The sequence below is a fragment of the Stenella coeruleoalba genome, assembly GCF_951394435.1.
Source record: "Stenella coeruleoalba genome assembly, chromosome: 1".
Taxonomy (NCBI): domain Eukaryota; kingdom Metazoa; phylum Chordata; class Mammalia; order Artiodactyla; family Delphinidae; genus Stenella; species Stenella coeruleoalba.
The window spans coordinates 88342066-88364597 of NC_137169.1; positions in this window are offsets into that span (position 1 = coordinate 88342066).

A 22532-nucleotide genomic window follows, 5' to 3' on the forward strand; every position below is an offset into this window, starting at 1 on the left:
TGTGTTTCTTGGCCATCTGTATGTCTTCTTTGGAGAAATGTCTATTTAGGTCTTCTGCCCATTTTTTGATTGGGTTGTTTGGTTTTTTGATATTGAGCTGCATGAGCTATTTATATAATTTGGAGGTTAATCATTTGTCAGTTGCTTCATCTGCAAATATTTTCTCCCATTCTGAGGGTTGTCTTTTTGTCTTGTTTCTGGTAGGAGATTTTCCTCTATGTTTTCTTCTAGGAGTTTTATGGTTTCAGGTCTTATATTTACATCTTGAATCCATTTTGAATTGATTTTTTGGGTATGTTATAAGAATGCAATTTCATTTTTTTGCGTGTGGATATCCAGTTTTCCCAACACAATTTATTAAAGAGACTATCCTTTCCCCATTGTGTATTCTTAGTGCTTTTGTCATATATTAGTTGACTGTATATGTGTGGGTTTATTTCTGGGCTCTCTTCTGTTCCATTGATCTATGACTCTGTTTTATTCCAGTACCATATTGTTTTGCTTACTATAGCTTTGTAATATAGTTTAAAATCAAGAGGAGTGATGCCTCTTCCTTCTCAAGTTTGTTTTGGCTATTCAGGGTTTTTTTGTTCCATATGAGTTTTAGGATTTTTTTTTAAAATTTTTGTGAAAAATGCCACTGGTATTTTGATAGGGATCACCTAAATCTCCAGATCACTTTGGGTAGTATGGACATTTTAACAATATTAATCCTTCCAATCCATGAATATGGAATGTCTTTCCATTTCTTTGTGTCTTCTTCAATTTGTTTCATCAATGTCATATAGTTTTCAGTGTACAGGTATTTTTCAATAGCAAAAACCAAATAAGCTGATTTAAAAATGGGCAAATGATATGAATAGACATTTTTCCAAGGATTTTCCAAACAGATATATGGAAAGGTGAGCAACATCACTAATTATCAGAGAAATGCAAATCAAACCCACAAAGAGATGTCACCTCACACTTGTTAAGATGGCTATTCTCAAAAAGACAAGAGGGGCTTCCCTGGTGGTACAGTGGTTAAGCATCGACCTGCCAATGCAGGGGACATGGGTTCGAGCCCTGGTCCAGGAAGATCTCATATGCCACGGAGCAACTAAGCCCGTGCACCACAACTACTGAGCCTGCATGCCACAACTACTGAAGCACGTGTCTGAAGCCCATGCTCCACAACAAGAGAAGCCACTGACATGAGAAGTCCGTGCACTGCAGTGAAGAATAGCCCCCACTTGCCGCAACTAGAGAAAGCCTGAATGTAGCAACAAAAACCCAATGCAGCCAAAAAAAAAAAAAAAACCGATGAGAGAGGAGTCAAGATGGAGGAATAGGAGGATGCGGAATTCATTGCTCCTCACAAGTAGGTCAAGAATTCATCTACAAATGGAACAATTCCCACAGAGCACCTGTTGAACATTAGTGGAAGACTTCAGACATCTAAAAGTATGAAAGAAAGAAGAAAAAAAGAAAAGTGGAATAAAAAAAAAGGACCAGCAATCCTAGTGGGAAGCTGATGGTGAAGGGAGGTCCCCACACTCAAAAAAACTCCCTCACCCTGTGGAAATCAGCTGGGACAGAAAAGGACCTCCAGGGGATCAAAGGAGAATGCAGCAGATGGTCTGTGGAAGGCAGGACAAAGTAAGAATTGCACGCATGCTCTACACCGCACCTCTGCGTGTTCCAGCCTGAATTGTGAGTTGCCTGTTGTGAAAGGGGTCTGGGTGTTGGAAAGTGAGGTTTGTAACGCCGACCCAGGGAGGAGATAGTTGTTGGCTGTGAAAAGACAGCCTGAAAGGACAGGAGTAAGGAGCTCCACCACTGGGAAAGTCTGCGGAAAAAACCTGAGATACCATAAAAGCAAGGTGTCATTGTTGAGTGGTGCACAAGGGGTGGAGCCGCCATTATAACTCCCTTCCCTTTCCCTTCCCAAGGCTTCCTTGGCCTCCGGCACTGGGAGGAACTCCCATTTGAATGGGTCCACTCCCCCCTCAGGCCTGGGTCTCCTCTACCCATGAGGGCTCTGGGTGCCTGGGTGCCAACTATTCCAAAGCCTCCTTGGGAATCAGCCCTGGGCACCCCTGCCTGGGACAAGAGTCCGCTGATGCTGGCGGGGACTGAGTGCTGAAGCATGGGGTTGGGAGAATGGGGCTGGGGAGAGGAAAGCTTTTGGGAGCATGGATATAGTAGAGGGGATGGGAATGAGGGGGTGCATGGCCAGGAATGCCCCTAGAGAGAGTGTAGTCTGCCTGAAAAGTGAGGTGCCATTGTTGAGAGGTGTGCAGGGTGAAGGGCTGCCACCAGTCCCATACGCCAGCTCCACTGGGAGGTACACCCACCAGAACAAGTGTGCCACAGTCTGTTCCAACTGCTTGTTGGTCCTGCTGCCGCAGGCAACTTGCAAACATTATATTCATGGTCTCAGTACCCCTACCCCGACATGAGTGAGTAAGTGTGCCTCAAGCAACTGCTGGTTTGCCCCCTCTCACCGGGGCAAGGAACAGATGCCTGAGGGCAGTGCACACACAAAGGTGGAGTCAAAACCAAACCTGAGCTCCAGGAGCGGGGTGACTAAGGAAGTGGAACAGAAATCTTTCCGTGCAGCTGCACAAGCTGTGGATTACCCAGCCCAAGATTGGCTGGGTAAATCTTGCATCTGTGGAATACCTGAATAGACAATGAGTGTTTCAACAATTGAGACTTGTCTAGCCTTCACAGCACTGGACTCAGAGGACAAGTACACGTGGGGATCAGGCCAGGTCAGAGTCTGAGCTGGCTCCACAGTGCCCACCGCAGGTTCAGAGACCTAACTAGAGGTATTGGAAGGGGAGGTGAGGATTGGCTCTGGCTCACTGTGGGAGCAAGGATACTGACAGAGGAGGCACCAGGAAAATATTCTTATTACTATTATTTTTTGTTTGTTTTGTTTTACTCAGTTGTTGGTGTTGTTGCTTTTATTATTTTTTATCTTTCATTTTTAATTTATTTACTTTTTTAATATATATAATTTTTTATTTTTCTATTTTTACTTTACTTTTTTGTTGCTTTGCAGTGTTTTCTCTTATCTTTGTTCTTTTTTCTTTTTAAATTTTTTTTTCATTTTTTTCATTCTTTTAACGTGTATATTTTATGTTTTCTTCCGTTTTTATTGTTTGTTTGCTTTTTGTTTTATTTGTCATTCTTGGTTTTTATTAGTTTAGTCCTTATTGACTGTTCTCATATTAGAATTCTTCTGTTTGTTTGCCTGTCCCCTTGGGTTTTTTGTGTGTTTGTTTTTCCTTTTTTCTGTATGTGTGAGTGTGTGTGTAAGTGTGTGATGTGTGGTTGTTGCTGTTGTTTTTTGCTGTTGTTTTTGCTATTTCTCTTGAGTTTTGTTTGTTTTCTTTTCTTTTTTGTCTTTTCTTTTCTTTCTTTTTTCTTGGGTTGCACTGTGCAGCTTGTTGGTTCTTGGTTCCCCAGCCAGGGGTTGGGCCTGGGTGTTCAGGGTGGGAGCGTAGAGTCCAGGATGCTGGACTGCCAGAGAATTCCTGGGTCTGGGGAAAAGTAATCAGTATGCATGCTCCCAGAAGTATCCATATCAACACAAAGACCCAGCCCCACACAACTGCGTGCAGGCTCCAGTGCTAGACACCTCACACCAAAGAACCAGCAAGACAGGATCACTGCCCCACCCATCAGCAGACAGCCTGCCTTAAGTCGTATTAAGCCCACAGAAACCCCAAAACACACCACCTGAGGAGGACCTGCCCTACAGAAGGAAAAGTCTCAACCCCACCCACCAGAGTGCAGGCACTACGTCCACTCACCAGGAAGCCTACACAAGCCCTTGGACCAAACTCACTCACCAGGGGGCAAACAACAGAAGCAAGAGGAACTATGACACTGAAGCCTGCAGAAAGAAGACCATAAACACAGTAGGTTAGACAAAATGAGCTGACAGAGAAATATGTTGCAGATGAAGGATTGTGGTAAAATCTCACAAGATCAAATAAATGAAGAGGAAATAGGCAAACTATCTGAAAAAGAATTCAGAGTAACTGATAGTAAAGATGATCCAGAATCTCAGAAATAGAATGGAGGCACAGATTGAGAAGATTCAAGAAATGTTTAACAAGGACCTAGAAGAACTAAAGAATAAACAATCAGTGATGAACAACACAATAACTGAAATGAAATATACACTAGAAGTAAACAACAGCAGAATAACTGAGGCAGAAGAATGAAAAAGTGAGCTGGAAGATAGAATGGTGGAAATAACTGCTGAGGAACAAAATAAAGACGAAAGAATAAAAAGAATTGAGGAGAGTCTCAGAGACCTCTGGGACAACATTAAACACACCAACATTTGAATTATAGGGGTCCCTGAAGAAGAAGAGAAAGGGAAAGGGCTTGAGAAATTATTTGAAGAGATTATAGTCAAAAACTTCCCTAACATGGGAAAGGAAATAGTCAATCCAGGAAACACAGAGAGTTCCATACAGGATAAACTCAAGGAGAAACACGCTGAGACACATATTAATCAAACTAACAAAAATAAAATACAAAGAAAAAAAATTAAAAGCAGAAAGGGAAAAACAACAAATAACACACAAGGGAATCCCCATAAGGTTATCAGCTGATTTTTCAGCAGAAACTCTGCTGGCCAGAAGGGAGTGGCAGGATATATTTAAAGTGATGAAAGGGAAAAACCTACAACCAAGATTACTCTACCCAGTGAGGATCTCATTGAGATTCGAGGGAGAAATCAAAAACTTTACAGATAAGCAAAAGCTAAGAGAATTCACCATCACCAAACCAGCCTTACAACAAATGTTAAAGGAACTTCTCTAAGTGGGAGACACAAGAAAAGAAAAGGACCTACAAGAACAAACCCAAAACAATTAAGAAAATGGTAATAGGAACATACATGTCTATAATTACCTTAAATGTAAATGCAATAAATGCTCCAACCAAACGACACAGACTAGATGAATCGATACAAAAACAAGACACATATGTATGCTGTCTATAAGAGACCCACTTCAGACCTAGGGACACATACAGACTGAAAGTGAAGGGATGGAAAAAGATATTCCATAGAAAGGTGAATCAAAAGAAAGCTGGAGGGGCAATACACATATCAGACAAACACACTTTAAAATAGAGACTATTACAAGAGACAAGTAAGGACACTGCATAAAGAACAAGGAATCAGTCAAAGAAGAAGATAAAACAATTGTAAATATCTATACACCCAACACAGGAGCACCTCAATACCTGAGGTAAATGCTAATAGCCATAAAAGGGGAAATAAAGTCATCCACAATAATAGTGGGAGATTTTAACACCTCACTTACACCAATCGACGGATCATCCAAACAGAAAATAAGGACACACAAGCTTTAAATGACACAATAGACCAGATAGATTTAATTGATATTTACAGGACTTTCCATCCAAAAACAGCAGATTACACTTTCTTCCCAAGTGCGCACAGAACATTCTCCAGGATAGATGACCTCTTGGGTCACAAATCAAGCCTCAGTAAATTTAAGAAAATTGAAATCATATCAAGCTTCTTTTCAGACCACAGTGCTATGAGATTAGAAATCAATTACAGGGAAAACAATGTAAAAAACACAAACACATGGAGGCTAAACAATACGTTATTAAATAACCAAGAGATCACTGAAGAAATCAAAGAGGAAATCAAAAAATACCTAGAGACAAATGACAGTGAAAACATAACGATCCAAAATCTATGGGATGCAGCAAAAGCAGTTCTAAGAGGGAAGTTTATAGCTATACAAGCCTACCTCAAGAAACAAGAAAAATCTCAAATAACCAATCTAACCTTACACCTAAAGGAACTAGAGAAAGAAGAACAAACAAAACCCAAAGTTAGCAGAAGGAAAGAAATCATAAAGATCAGAGCAGAAATAAATGAAATAGAAACAAAGAAAACAATAGCACAGATCAATAAAACTAAAAGCTTGTTCTTAGACAAGATAAACAAAATTGATAAACCATTAGCCAGACTCATCAAGAAAAAGAGGGAGAAGACTCAAATCAATAAAATTAGAAATGAAAAAGGAGAAGTTACAACAGACACTGCAGAAATACAGAGTATCCTAAGAGACTACTACAAGCAACTCTATGCTAATAAAATGGACAGCCTGGAAGAAATGGACAAATTCTTAGAAAGGTTTACCCTTCCAAGACTGAACCAGGAAGAAAGAGAAAATATGAACAGACCAATCACAAGTAATGAAAATGAAACTGTGATTAAAAATCTTCCAAGAAACAAAAGTCCAGGACCAGGTGGCTTCACAGGTGAATTCTATCATTTAGAGAAGAGCTAATACCCATCCTTCTCAAACTCTTCCAAAAAATTGCAGAGGAAGGAAAACTCCCAAACTCATTCTATGAGGCCACTATCACCCTGATATGAAAACCAGACAAAGATACTACAAAAAGGAAAATTAGAGACCTATATCACTCATGAATATAGATGCAAAAATCCTCAACAAAATACTATCAAACAGAATCCAATGACACATTAAAAGGATCATACACCATGATCAAGTGGGATTTACCCCAGGGATGCAAGGATTCTTCAATATATGCAAATCAATCAATGTGATACACCATATTGACAAATTGAAGATTAAAACCATATGATCATCTCAATAGATGCAGAAAAAGCTTTTGACAAAATTCAGCATACATTTGTGATAAAAACTCTCCAGAAAGTGGGCATAGAGGGAACCTACCTCAATATAATGAAGGCCATATTTGACAAACCCACAGCAAACATCATTCTCAATAGTGAAAAACTGAAAACATTTCCTCTGAGATCAGGATCAAGGCAAGGATATCCACTGTCACCACTATTATTCAACATAGTTTTGGAAGTCCTAGCCACGGCAATCAGAGAAGAAAAAGAAATAAAAGGAATATACATTGGAAAAGAAGAAGTAAAACTGTCACTATTTGCAGAAGATATGATACTATACATAGAGAATCCTAAAGATGCCACCAGAAAACTACTAGAAGTAATCAATGAATTTGGTAAAGTTGCAGGATACAAAATGAATGCACAGAAATCTCTTGCATTCCTATACACTAATGATGAAAAATCTGAAAGAGAAATTAAGGAGACACTCCCGTTTACCACTGCAACAAAAAGAATAAACTACCTAGGAATAAACCTACCTAAGTAGATAAAAAACCTATATGCAGAAAACTATAAGACACTGATGAAAGAAATTAAAGATGATACCAACAGATGGAGAGATATACCATGTTCTTGGATTGGAAGAATCAATACTGTGAAAATAACTTTACTACCGAAAGCTATCTACACATTAAATGCAATACCTGACAAATTACCAATGGCATTTTTTACATAACTAGAACAAAAAATCTTAAAATTTGTATGGATACACAAAAGACCCCGAATAGCCAAAGCAGTCTTGAGGGAAAAAATGGAGCTGGAGGCATCAGACACCCTGACTTCAGACTATACTACAAAGCTGCAGTCATCAAGACAATATGGTACTGGCACAAAAACAAACATATAGATCAATGATAAAGGATAGAAATCCCAGAAATAAACCCACGCACATATGGTCACCTAATTTATGACAAAGGATGCAAGAACATACAATGGAGAAAAGACAGCCTCTTCAATAAGTGGTGCTGGCAAAACTGGACAGCTACATGTAAAAGAATGAAATTAGAACGCTACCTAACAATGTAAACAAATATAAACTCAAAATGGATTAAAGACCTAAATGTAAGACCGACACTATAAAACTGTTAGAGGAAAACATAGGAAGAACACTATTTGACATAAACCACAGCAAGGTCTTTTTTGACCCACCTCCTACAGTAATGAAGATAAAAACAAAAATAAGCAAATGGGATCTAATGAAACTTCAAAGCTTTTGCACAGCAAAAGAAACCATAAACAAGACAAAAAGACAGCTCTCCGAATGTGAGGAAATATTTGCAAATGAAGCAATGGACAAAGGATTAATCTCCAAATATACAAACAGCTCATGGAGCTCAATATTGAAAAAACAAACAACCCAATTAATAAATAGGTGGAAGGCGGAAATAGACATTTCTTCAAAGAAGACATACAGATGCCCAACAAACACATGAAAATATGCTCAACATCACTAATTATCAGGGAAATACAAATCAAAAGTACAATGAGGTGTCACCTCACACGGGTCAGAATGGCCATCATCAAAAAATCTACAAACAACAAATGCTGACGAGGGTGTGGAGCAAAGGGAACCCTCTTGCACTGTTGGTGGGAATGTAACTTGATATAGCCATTATGGAGAACAGTTGGAGGTTCCTTAAAAAACTAAAAATAGAACTACCATATGACCCAACAATCCCACTACTGGGCATATACCCAGAGAAAACCATAATTCAACAAGACACATGCACCCCAACATTCATAGCAGCACTATTTACAATAATCAGGACATGGAAGCAACCTAAATGTGCATTAACAGAGGAATGGATAAAGAAGGTGTGGTACATATATACAATGAAATATTACTCAGCCATAAAAAGGAATGAAATTGGGTCATTTGAAGAGACATGGATGGCACTCTCTATGACACTAGAGGGTGTCATACAGAGTGAAGTAAGTCAGAAAGAGGAAAACAAATATTGTATATTAACGCATATATGTGGAATCTAGAAAAATGTTATAGATGATCTTATTTGCAAAACAGAAATAGAGACACAGACGTAGAGGAGAAATGTATGGATACCAAGGAGGAAAGGGGTGGGGTGGGATGAATTGGGAGATTGAGACTGACATATATACACTATTGATACTATGTATAAAATAGACAGCTGAGGGGAACATACTGTATAGCACTGGGAACTCTACTTAATGCACTGTGGTGTCCTAAATGGGAGGGAAATCCAAAAGATAGGGGATATATGTTTATGTATGGCTGATTCATTTAGCTCTGCAGTAGAAGCTAACACAACACTCTAAAGCATCTATACTCCAATAAAAATTAATTTAAAAAAAACACAAGTGATACTTGTAGGTGAAGGTATGGAAAAAAAACAACCTTTGTAAACTGTTGATGAGAATGTAAATTGGATCAGCCACTGTGGAAAACATCGTGGAGATTTGAAAAATAAATAAAAATAGAATTAGCATATGATCTAGCAATCCCACTATTGGGTATACAGCCAAAGGAATTGAAATCAGGATTTCAAAGAGATATTGGACCCCTGTGCTTATAACATTATAACATTATTTACAGTAGCCACAATATGGAAACAACCTACAACTTAAGTATCTGTTCACAAATGAATAAGAAAATGTGGCATATATACACGATGGAATATTATTCAGCCATAAAAGGAAGGAAATCTTGTCATTTGTGACCACATGGATAAACCTGGAAGACATTATGTTTAGTAAAATAAGTCAGACAGAGAAAGACAAATACTGTATTATCTCACTTATCTGTAGAATCTACAAAAGTCAAACTCATAGAACCAGGGTAGAATAGTGGTTACCAGGGACTGGAGGGTTGGTAAAATAAGGAAATATTGGTCAAAGGGTATAAACTTTCAGTTATAAGAGGAATAAATTCTAATGTACAGCATAGTGACCAGTTAATAATACTGTATTTTGTACTTGAAACTTGCTAATAGACTAGATCTTGTGTTCTCACCATACCAAAATAAACAAATAAATAAAAATGGTACTATGTGAGGTGATAAGTGTGTTAATTTACTTGATTTTGGTAATTATGGATACATATATCAAACTATCCCATTGTATACCTTAAATATATACAACTTTTATTTGTCAATTATACTCAAGAAAGCTGAAAAAAAATTTTTTTGAATTAAAAAATATGATTCCCCTCCTCCCCATAAAAAAGAAAAAGAGAGAATTAGTATTGTGGATCAGTAATGATTCAGGGAAATGGAAAAGTTTATAATTATAAGGAGAAAATGTAAAAATGTTAGTAGTTGTGGTTATAGAAACACCTAAAACAATTTAATTGAAGTGTGATATTAATTTATCTAGTAGAGTTGAATACAGTTTATGATGAAAAAGCTATCCTTTTCATCTGTTCTTTGATTAGAATCATATTATCACAGTGGGTATTGCGGGGAGATGTTCATCAATTTTTCCCACTCTTGCACACACTATCAAGGTAAGTGAAAGTTCACTCATACCTTTTACTGCCTGCTCCCCCGCCCCAAGTAATCTCTTAGCATCGATTGGAAATAGCTTTATCCATTTAGACTGACCTCTAATTTTTAATGACAAGCATTAAAAATCCAATTAGAAATTTAATTAAAATGTGACTTTGCTAACCTGTGTTAGATGGCTTTCTAAGCTCCAGGAATAATATTAGAGTCTTTAGCTCATCAAAGACAATAAATCTGCTCATGAGACTTTAAAAATTTTTTAAACAAGCACTATATAACTACTATCTTAGTTTTGATTCCCATCCCTCAACATTTCTTGTTATATTGATACTTCTGCAATAGCTTCCTGTCTAATTATTCTGTCTCCATTCTCTCTACCCCAAATTCATCTTCCATACAGCCATCGGAGTGATTTTTCAATAACACACATTTGATCATATTATTCTCCAACCCTTGCCTTTAATATCCTTCAGTGGCTCCCTGCCACCCTCAGGATGAGTCTGAACCCTTTGTCACAGCATACAGGGTCTTTCATAGTCTAGATTCTGCCTATTTCCTCAACCTTACACCTTTTCATTTTGCATTGGATGTTCACAATGGATACAGTCATATCTACAACCTGAAGTTCCTAAAATGGACTATTATTTTCCCACACCTCTTTGCCTTTGCATCTGCTGTTCCCTTCCTCTAGAACACTATTCCAGGATAAGTTTCTCATCCTTTGTACCTCAGCTGTGCATTGCCTGCTGTTTACTTTTTGCACAGACCCTACTATGCTATGTGTGCATCAAACCCTACTTCCTCGTCCCTCTAGAATCAAGTAGACTGCTTTTCCAGACTCCCTCACAGTTAGATATGGCCTTGTGAGTTCTGACAAAAGGAACTCACAAGTTCCTAAAGCCTAAAGCCTCTGGATAATTTTCTATGCTCTCCTTAGTTTTTCATCTTCTGGTCAGATGCAAAGGATCCAGTGGAGGATTCCAAGGTCCTAGGGGATAGCAGAGCCCCTAGATTGAGGGTGCCTGCTCACCCATTGGGCCATCTGACTTGGAACGCCTGTGAGGACTTCCATCTGAGCAAGGAATAACCCTTTACTGTGTTAAGTTCCTGAACTTCAGGGGTTGTATATCATAGCAGTTATTTCCCAATGACGACTACACCTCCCTTGGTGCCAACTTTCTTCCAAAGTCCCTACTGCTCTGAAAAATTATGTGTGAATAAAGCACCCCTCTCTTCCAGCCCAGTCTAGGATTGGTTTATTGATGTAAATGAGAAAGAGAAAGTCTCTTCCCTCATAAAGTTCATATTCAGGTGGAGAAGACAGGCAATAAATACTTAGTAAAAATTTGAAGTGTAATTTCAGGCAGTGATAGCACTGTGAAGCAAGATAAAGCTGGGTAAGAGGATGGAGAGTGAAGGGTGTGGGGTCTCTTGTTTTTTCATAATGCAGTCAGGGAAGCCCTTTCTGGGATGTTATATTGAGCGCTGAGCTGAATGAAGTGAGGGATAAGTCACATGAAGTTTAGGGAACTGGAAAGGGAAATAGAAAGAGTTAAGGACCCGATGTAGACAATAGTATGGCTATTTATATCCGGGATATCAATAGCATAAGGAAGAGGAAGAAGGCCAGTGTGGCTGGAGAGGAAGAAGAGAGAGGGAGAGAAACAAGAGGGAGTTCAAGGAGGGAGGAAGAGCCTCAGGTCACAGAGAGCCTTTAAAGGCCTGGGATTCTCCTCTCAAGGAAATAAGGAGTCATTGGAGGGTTGTGAGCCGTTGAACGACACTTTAAAATGATCACTCTGGCTAATGCGTTGAGAATAGACCGTGTCTTGGATTTCTGTGGACAGACTCCCACCCGCTCCCATGCCGTGGGCCACCATAAGTTTTATCTCCAGTCCTTCCTCAGCAATGAAACCAAAGGCACATGCCTAGCATGTCTCGTATGCTTCATTTCTCTCCCATCTTATTTCTTTCCTCCTCTCATTTCCCTAATTTTCCTGCCATTTCACCAATCATATGCAAAGGGTTTTAAAAAATACTTTATTGAGCATTTTTAGATATTATGTAGAAGGCAGGTTTTACAGTTTCTGGTCAACTATACTGCCAGAAACCCTGATTGCTTCTACTTTTCAGTGAAATAAGAAGCAACATCTCTACTCAAAGATATGGAGAACAGACTTGTGGTTGCCAAGGGGGAGAGGACGTCAGGGAGGGAAGGACTGGGAGTTTGGGATTAGCAGATGCAAACTATTATATACAGGATGGATAAACAACAAGGTCCTACTGTATAGTACAGGGATCTGTATTCAATATTCAAAAAACATAATGAGAAAGAATATATATATGTATCATTGAATCACTTTGCTGTATAACAGAAATTAGCATAACATTGTAAATCCACTATACTTCAATAAAATTTCTTAAAAAAGAAGCAGTCTTTAGTTGGGAATGAGAATGGTAGTATCGATGTGAGGAAAGAGGAGACTGCTTCAGAGAGTGGGAAAATCAATTCACGAGGGAAATGCAGGGTTTTTGTTTTTGTTTTTGATAAGGTCACAAGGGATTAGGCAGGGGTTGGTCATTGTGTTCAGGATTATAGCAATGGAAAGACTAAAAGATATAGTCTTTCCCCAGGAAATGTAGACTAGTTGGAGAAACAATGAGCAGTAACACATGAAATAATTAAAAGGTTTTATTTCATTCTTTCAACCATTTATTAACTCAATAACAATGTATCAATGATTATTTTAAAGCAGAAGACTAAAACACAGTCCCTGCTTAGATTCTAATAGGGTGAGGAAAAAAATGAGTTCCCTAACAGATGTATGTGCACCAAGGAGGCAGTGTCTCAGTTTGTCTGAAGGAGGGAGTGTGTGTGGTCAAGAACAGTGTAGAGAGCAGAGATGAGTCTTGAAGGATGAGTAGGACACTCCAGGTACACGACTGGAATGGGCAAGGAAGTGCATGCAGAGTAACAAAAGACACAAGGAAGAACTGAAAACACAATGTAACTCAGAGATGAAATTATTATTGGAGTTTGGTATAGTTAGGGAAGACTGCATAAAAGAAGTGGGGCTTGAAAAATTGGAAGGATTTGAAAGGGAGAATTAATGGGGAGGAAACTTTAGTCTGGGGAAAGCATTTACAACAGAGGTGGGAATACTGATGGCATATGTTGAGGTGGTTAGAAGGAATACGCAATGTGGGTAGTCACCACCATAAGCACTGTATATGCTACAATACATATTCTCCTCCTACAGAGTGTAGGGGTGATGGGGTGGGGAAAGACTAGATAGGATGTTGGGACTTCCAGATTGTAGAAGATCATGCCTAAGTCCAGGGTCCACCTCTGATGGTCAGTTGTCTTTGCAGGAATATGAAAGGAGAAACTTTCTCCTTTCTCTATTTCTGCCTCATAAAGCCTTAGCACATTTCTGAATCCAGTCTAGTTTCTGTAAGCATTTGAGAACATCTAGTGATGGACAAATATCCCTCAGGAGGGAAGCTAGGTGGCACTACGTTACTGCCCAGCCACTGGTCTTTCAGAGCTTAGGGCATCCTAAGCTCTGAAGTACAGAACTATTAGTGGAGCTTTGAGAAAGATGGCCTGGAAGCCTTCTAGAGAAAGAAAATTTGTTCCTTTCATGAATTTTTATGTAATGAATCACTGTGATTTGGACCAGAATTAGCTAGCTGATCTGCCTGAATTCTGCTATGAAGGACATAATTCTATTTGCAGATGAAGATCACACTGTATTTTTCTATTTGAGAAATGTCTTTATTGTATTCTGTAAGTAAAGCATTATAGTGATCAAAGATATATCACTATTTCCTCCTAAGCTTTAATAAAGAATAAAAAAGTCCTTTTTGTTAGTAAGAATTCAAAAGTTGAAGTTGAGAAATAATGTTGCTTTCTTTTTGCCCTTAGTGGTAGAGTTAGGACTCCCACCGAGAGCTAATGACAGCTAAATAAGTATTTGCCTGGATAACCTGCTGCTGTTTTGATTTCCTCAAAGTTTTTCTGGGGAAAGTAGCATTTAGAGCTAGGTTAATTTGATAACACTTTGTACCTGATGTAGCCAGTCAGTAGGTTTCGAAACAAAAGGTGCTTGCCTTTATGGCAGAGTGGAACGGGAAATGTGTCTAGACATCCTCCACTAACAGAACATGTTGGTCTAAGATATAAATTTGCCGCGGAATAAGTATGGTAGAGAACAAAGAACAAGTTTATCTAAGGTGGACTTCTTTTCCAGGGGCTGTAGTTAACATTAAATCTTGGCTTCCCTCCCCCATTTTTCCTCTCTCTTTTTTACCCCCCTCTTTTTCCTTTTTGGGCGCACTGCACGGCTTGGGGGATCTTAGTTCCCTAACCAGGGATCTAACCTGGGACACTGCAGTGAAAGGGCTGAGTCCTAACCACTGGACCGCCAGGGAATTCCCTCCCCTCTCTTGACTTCTACTTATTATTGTATGAAATTATGTTACCTAAGTTAAAAGCAAAATATTTAACCACAATCCTACCTAATGCTTCGGTTTCAGAGTCACCCCTTGTAGGAAGTTAGGGGACTATATGGGACATGGAGGAGAGTGTGTTTTGGGTCAGTAGGAGTCAGCTGAGGTGGAGGATAACTCAATCAGCATACTTTTTGACTTGCCTGGGATCATATTTATGCTACCATCATGAATAGCTGCATAATTTTTTGCACAGGATCCGGACGCGCCGGCCCAGCGGCCATAGCTCACGGGCCCAGCCGCTCCGCGGCACGTGGGATCTTCCCAGACCGGGGCACGAACCCGTGTCCCCTGCATCGGCAGGCGGACTCTCAACCACTGCGCCACCAGGGAAGTCCATAGCTGCATAATTTTGTATTTCCAATACTGTATTAAAATACATACATTTGGGCCCTAGTACCATGAGTAGGTGGAACTGTCCAGTTCAAAAATAATAATACAAATGGTCATTCAGAACTCAGTAAGATGTCAGGGCCCATGAAAAAATTATAGTTAGTGGGATTTCCCCAGTGGTCCAGTGGGTAAGACTCCGTGCTCCCAATGCAGGGGGCCTGGGTTCGATCCCTCGTCGGGGAACCCAACGATCCCACATGCATGGCGCAACTAAGTCCGCATGCCACTGAGTCCACATGCTGCAACTAAGAAGTCCACATGCCACAACTAAAGATCGCACATGCCACAACAAGCCACAACTAAGACCCAGTACAGCCAAAAATAATAAATAAATAAATAAATAAAGTTAAGTATTCTTAAAAATTTTAAGAAGACTTTAAAAATTATAAAACAAAAATTACAATTAGTGAAACAAATATGGTAGAAAAATATTCTGTGAGATGATTATTTCACTCTTAACTAACCTGATTTTGATGAACTAGAAAGTAAGAAAAAAAGACATATAATGCTTCCTACTTGTGTGTTTATGCACATATTCTGACTATCTCAGGTTAAAAGCCTTCAACTGTGGTTTTGAAAAGTCCTGAATGTTTCTCCATAGAATATGTTAACTCATGAAAACAAAACTAAACAAAACAACCACTCTTCCACCCAAAACATTAAATTCAGTTCTTCGTAAAAAGGATTGTTTCCATGTTTAATAAAACTTTTATTGTCAAAATGTTTATTTTCCCCTCAATCATTCTCTTTCTCTCTCTATTTTAGCCCAATGAGAGAGCAAATTTCTTTACCTCACATAGTCATGAGAGTCACAGAGATCTGAACCAACCTGTAAACCCTGTGACTTTATAATAATACCAAATCGTCATAATAATTCCTAATTATTAATATAACAGCAAACACTTATAGAGCACTTACTATGTGCTAGGGCCTGTATTAAGCTCTTTTTATATATTAATCAATGAATCTTCATAATAATTCTAGGAATTAAATTGTTAATTCAGTAAAATTCAAAGCAATTTTCTGAGTTTATGTAAAAATTACTGGAATCTTCCAAATGTTCTGAAGTTATTCTTAGTAATCTTCCTTTCAGATCTGCCTTGAAGAAAATGTTCTAAGGATCTCTGTTTCTCCCTAATGTCCCAATTTCCCAAAGCAGAAAGCTGACTGGAGACTTGAGAAGAGCATCTTATTCCTTGTTTTTCAGCTTAGACGTAGTATTACAACCAGGCTAGGATTTATTGCCCTTCTCAGCAGCTTTATTGAAAAGCACATCACATTCTATTGGCTGGGGAAAGGACGTTTGTTCTGTTCTTCTAAAATGCGTAATTGTGCACTTTATTAAAGCTAAAGTTAAGGAATTCTTTCTTTCTCAGCAGGCCAAAGGCAGGCAATGCTCTGACAATAACCTCCTGTTATCCCAAGCGTCCTGCTGGAGGTTCATATTGTGACTGTGAATTGTCCCCGTTACATGTTCCTGGGGGTTAAGGGATGTGTTTAATGTCAGCCAGACTCCTCGCCTTCTCCAGAAATAAGGGTAATGCCAGCACCTCAGTTATTAGGGCCGTTAACAGTTTCTTCATTCAGCACGGCCTTGGTTTCCTGTTTTGATAACCCAGTACTGTACGTTCTCTTTCAATCTGGCAGAAGCGGTGCAAGGTTCTTGTTAGTCAGCTTTATTAGATGCTCATGTCCTTTGGAGGCTAGTTTTTGTATTTATTTCCAACATGAAGATCATGGGTTTGAGACCAGCTGAAAAATGCTCAACCTCTTCAAGATATCTCAGGGCACGCTCAGTCTGGTGTCGTGAGAGTGCCTGAAAGCTCAGGGTCCACATCCCAGCTGTACTGGTCATTGCCTCGGGAACCATGTGAGAGTCACTCAATCTCTTGGGGCCTCAGTGTCCTCAACTGCTTTGTGGGGTTAGATAAACTATCAAAACAATATTAATATTAAAAATAATAGCTATGCGGCTGCTTCCCACTAGCTATTGGTTTTACATTTGGTAGTGTATATATGTACATGCCACTCTCTCACTTTGTCCCAGCTTACCCTTCCCCATAGCACAGGGAGATCAGCTCGGTGCTTTGTGACCACCTAGCGGGGTGGGATAGGGAGGGTGGGAGGGAGGGAGATGCAACAGGGAAGACATATGGGGATATATATATATATATATATATATATACACACACATATATATATACATATACATATATATATATGTGTATAGCTGATTCACTTTGTTATAAAGCAGAAACTAACACAGCATTGTAAAGCAATTATACTCCAATAAAGATGTTAAAAAAAGCAGGAATAATAATATCAAAACTACAGTTATGATGTTTATTGAGTATTTTGCCAAGAGCCTTAGATGACATCTCTCATTTAATCCTCACAACAGTACTGTGAAGCAGGGACTATTATGGCCCCATTTCACAGAGTTGACTGGCGAGGGATTAGCACATTCATTTGCTTGCTGTCGGGTAGTCAGTAAGTGGTAGAGACTGTACTTGAGGCACTTGATTCTGTTTATTCTCAAAGTGTGACCCACAGACCAGCAGCATCAACAATATCTGTGAACTTATTAAAAATGCAAATTCTTGGGCACACTCTAGCTCCTTTGGGTGATTTCCATGCACACTACATGTTGAATCACTGTACTAGAACCTGTGTTCTCAACCTCCATATTGTGGTTTTCTGCATTCAATGAAGTTTTCAGATTGTCTGGAACATTGCCCTGTTGACTCTGGTTGGTTATGTGGTTGTCTCCCCGACCATCCCTTGCCCCTCCCCCCAACTTTGTGCATGTCCATCCCTTGTGCAACTGTGTGTCTGCTTCACAGAATGACCTGTGCCCAGAGAAGAAGCAGTCAAGGGCATATGAAGAGCATATTTTTCTCTTGTAATTGCCAGTATCCTTCCTCATGCACCATCAAAGTTAATGCTTATTAAAGTTTTGTTGCCAGAAACCACTGTATTTTACAAGTTTAAAAAAAATACTCTGCATATGAGAACTTATGCCTGTTAAATGCATAAACTTCCCTTCATTCCTGGGAGAGAGCTTCTGATAAACTTTATCAGTTCCAGGAGATTTCGAGGTGTTTAGTTATGTGAATTAACAGGAGAACACTGCATACTTTTCTTTCTGTTGGAAAAAAATCAAGTTATGTTTATGACCACCAATGATAACAGATACTGTAAATACCACAATTTCATGTATAGCCAGATTGTTATATAAACCTTAAAGGGCCTTTAAAAATTCTTCTAGGAAAAAAAAAATGGAATTTTAATTTTTTCTATGTGGCCTCCAATTTATCCTCATCACCATTAGATATCATATCATCAATATGTTTTTTTTTTTCAGAGTCTGAATTCCTTCCACTTAGTTGCAAATAGTGAAGGGTATGATAGTAAGTGTTGCACTTGAAGAGTGTTAAGAAAAATATGACAGTAAAAAAGAAATGAAATTCCAGCAGGAAAGAGAAAAGGTATGTTTAGGTGTATCTTTTTTTAAAAAAATGAAAAAAAATACTATTAGAAAAATTCAGAAACTGTAATAAAGTACAAGAGGAAAATAAAAATCATTCACTCTCTTACTATTCAGCACTGTTAGCATTTTAGTGTATATATCTTTCCATACCTTTTTTTGGCATATATAGACATTTATACTCTAGCTCTGTATTTTACCAAAAACTAGGTATTATTTTGTGTACTGTTTTGTAAATGTAGTAGCTGTAGTTCTCCCTTCATATCAACCCATATAGATGTGTATAGCTTTCCAGGGTGACTCTTCTTGCTGGGAAGAATTGTTAGCAGGCCCTCACATAGTCCTGGTGGTGTTGGCTCCCATGTCGTGTATGCTTGGGACATATCCACAGTCACCTGTTCAGAATATAAGGAAATAATTGGGCAGTCATAATATACCTCTTATGGTTGGTCACTTCAAAATCAAATAAAATGACTAATGTGAAGCTTCCAAATCAGTCATTCTACTGCCAATGGCTTGCTTGCTTTCTGTATTTTAAATTTACAAGTACCATGCAGTTCTGTTTTAGAGAATTCAACTTGAAGACCTACTTTCTGTGATTAATAGCTCCATTTCCTTACCAATACAGAAATTCCAAAATAAAGTTTGACTTCATTTCTTTTGTTCTTTTATTTTCTCAGGGAAATTCTGCCCCAGGGAAAGCACTTTTAGGGAGATTCCAGCAATCAGATTCAGGCCATGTGAACCATGTGTTAACTGTTTAGTTATTGGAAGTACTTAGGGAAAGAAACTTTACTGTAAATCTAGAAGGATGTAGATTTAGGCCTTAACTACACATAAGTTAGCTTGGGAAAAAACTAGCTGAATTCAGGGTAACAACTAGTGATGAACTAGCTACTGCTTAAATGTACTTTGCTGCATTTTTTCAAGCTGATTTTTATGGGAGGCTAGAATAAGATTCTTTTTGGGTGGTAGGTTTCTCTGTTTTTCAAACACAAAGGTTTTACAACCACAAATGTTTTGCCAAGAGATGTTTACTCCAGAGACATGCCAATTCAAGAACAGAATACTCTGTCTGAATCTGATAATAGACAGTGGCAAATTCTTTATTTTAGTAAAGTATATTAACTGAAGAACATACAGGGCAGGCACTCATGAAGGAAAGTTACCCTTTTCTGCTCTAGATCATGATACACAAATAATAACATGTACTGGAATGGGACTTGGGGGACATAAGAACAAATTCTTGAAAGTGCACTGAACTGCCCTTGGATGGTTAGAAAGTATTTATGCAACTTTAAGAATTCCTCTACCACCTCTCCCTAGGCAGATATATGTAAAACAATAGTGTCCAGTTTATCAACAATTTTCACTTTCTGCTGACTTGAATCATTAACATTTCAAGTCTTTGGCTTCTTCTCTTTCTAAAGAATAGATGATATTCTTGATCATCTGTAAAGATTAAAGACTACAAATTATATATTTAAAATGTAACAAATAATTCCAGTTTAGAAGCTAGGCCTTAGAAAGGAAATTAGAAAACTGAACCATATATGTACCTTTTATCCTAATTCTGTGACTACCCAAAGTCAAAACAATCCACTGAGAATAAGCCAAACTGGTTATTAGAAACCTGTGAGTAAAAATAGGTATCCGAGAGAACAAAATGTTTGTTTGTTTGTTTGTTTGTTTGTTTTGTTGCGGTACGCGGGCCTCTCACTGTTGTGGCCTCTCCCGTTGCGGAGCACAGGCTCCAGACGAGCAGGCTCAGCGGCCATGGCTCAGGGGCCCAGCCACCCTGCAGCATGTGGGATCTTTCCAGACCGGGTCATGAACCCACGTCCCCTGCATCGGCAGGTGGACTCTCAACCACTGTGCCACCAGGGAAGCCCCAAAATGTTTTAAAAAATCTAAATTGATAATTTATGTAGATGCTTCCTACTCAAGGAGGTGGAGCATAATGTCCCAGCCCCTTGGATATGAGCTTCATGTAGTGATTTCCTTTCAAAGATTACAGTATGGAGAGTGTGCAGAGTAAATTTACAAAGAGGAACCTGGCAAACACTGTCCCAGCCAAGTGATCAAGGTGAACATTAACAGTGATTTGATATTAACAGACATGTTGATAGCATTTATTCTTGATATCATGTAATAAGAGCGGCACTCTGTGGTCTTCCTCCCCCAAACTCATAACTCCTGTGTAACCATGAAAAAAACACCAGACAAATTCTAGTAGATGGACATTGTACAAAATATCTGACCAGTGGTCCTCAAAACTGTCAAGGCCATCAAAAACGAGGAAAGTTTATGAAACTGTCAAAACCTAGAGGAGCCTCAGGAGATATCATAATTAATAGTAAAGTGATATCCTGGATAGGATGCCGGAACAGAAAAAAGACATTAGTAAGAGCTAAAGAAATCTGAATAAAGTATGGACTCTAGTTAATAATAAGGTATCATCAAATAAACTTATTTATAAAAAGAAATAGACTCACAGACATAGAAAACAAACTTATGGTTACCAAAGGGGATAGTCTGGGGTAGGGGTGGGGAGGGAGAGATAAATTAGGAGGTTGGGATTAGCATATATACACCACTGTATATAAAACAGGTAAACAACAAGGACCTACTGTATAACACAGGGAACTATACTCAATATCTTGATAATACCTATAATGGAAAAGAATCTGAAAAAGAATATATATATATATATATATATATATATATATGTGTGTGTGAATTACTTTGCTGTACACTTGAAACTAACACAACATTGTAAATTAACTATATTTCAATAAAAAAGAAAAAATAATAAGGTATCAATATTGGTTAATTAGTTGTGCCAAATGCATCATGCTAGCAAAAGATGTTAATATCAGGGGAAACTGAGTGTAGTGTATGGGAACTCTCTGTACTATGTTTGCAACTTTTTGGTAAATCTGCAACTATTCTAAAACTAAAAGTTTATGAAAAAATCTATAATAATTTGACAAAACTATTTATTTTTAAAGATATACTCGTGGAAAATCCATACCAATAGTGGAAAAGGGGAAAATGTTATCCATGGTAGAGGGAGTAGCATGTGCAGGGTCCTCAAGTGAGAAAGCATAGAGTGAATCTGACCACTGGCAATGGCTGCAGCACAGAGCTAAAAAGGAGGAAGTAGTAAGAGATGATACTGGACTCCTCAACTTGGGACCACTCACAGGGGGTCTTATTTTCCATGCTAAGAATTTTGGCCTTTCCACTGGCAATGAAAAGCCATCAGAGGCTTTTAAGGAAGGAAGTGGCATGATCTGGTCTTACTCTAGACAGCCTACCCCTACTGAGTAGAATGAATTAACACAGGAGACTGGAGGTAGAAAGAGCGGTCCAGCCCTCTTCAAGTCAAATTAAGAAAGCATGATGGGCTTCCCTGGTGGCGCAGTGGTTGAGAGTCCGCCTGCCGATGCAGGGGACGTGGGTTCATGACCCGGTCTGGAAAGATCCCACATGCTGCAGGGTGGCTGGGCCCGTGAGCCATGGCCGCTGAGCCTGCGCGTCCGGAGCCTGTGCTCCGCAACGGGAGAGGCCACAACAGTGAGAGGCCCGCGTACCGCAAAAAAAAAAAAAAAAAAAAAAAAAAAAAAAAAAAAAGAAAGCATGAGACTATGCAGCTCAATATCAAAAAAACAAACAACCCAATCCAAAAATGGGCATAAGCCCTAAATAGACATTTCTCTAAAGAAGATATACACATTGCCAACAAATACATGAAAGAATGCTCAACATCATTAATCATTAGAGAAATGCAAATCAAAACTACAATGAGATATCATCTCACGCCAGTCAGAATGGCCATCATCAAAAAATCTACAAACAATAAATGCTGGAGAGGGTGTGGAGAAAAGGGAACCCTCCTGCACTGTTGGTGGGAATGTGAATTGATACAGCCACTATGGAGAACAGT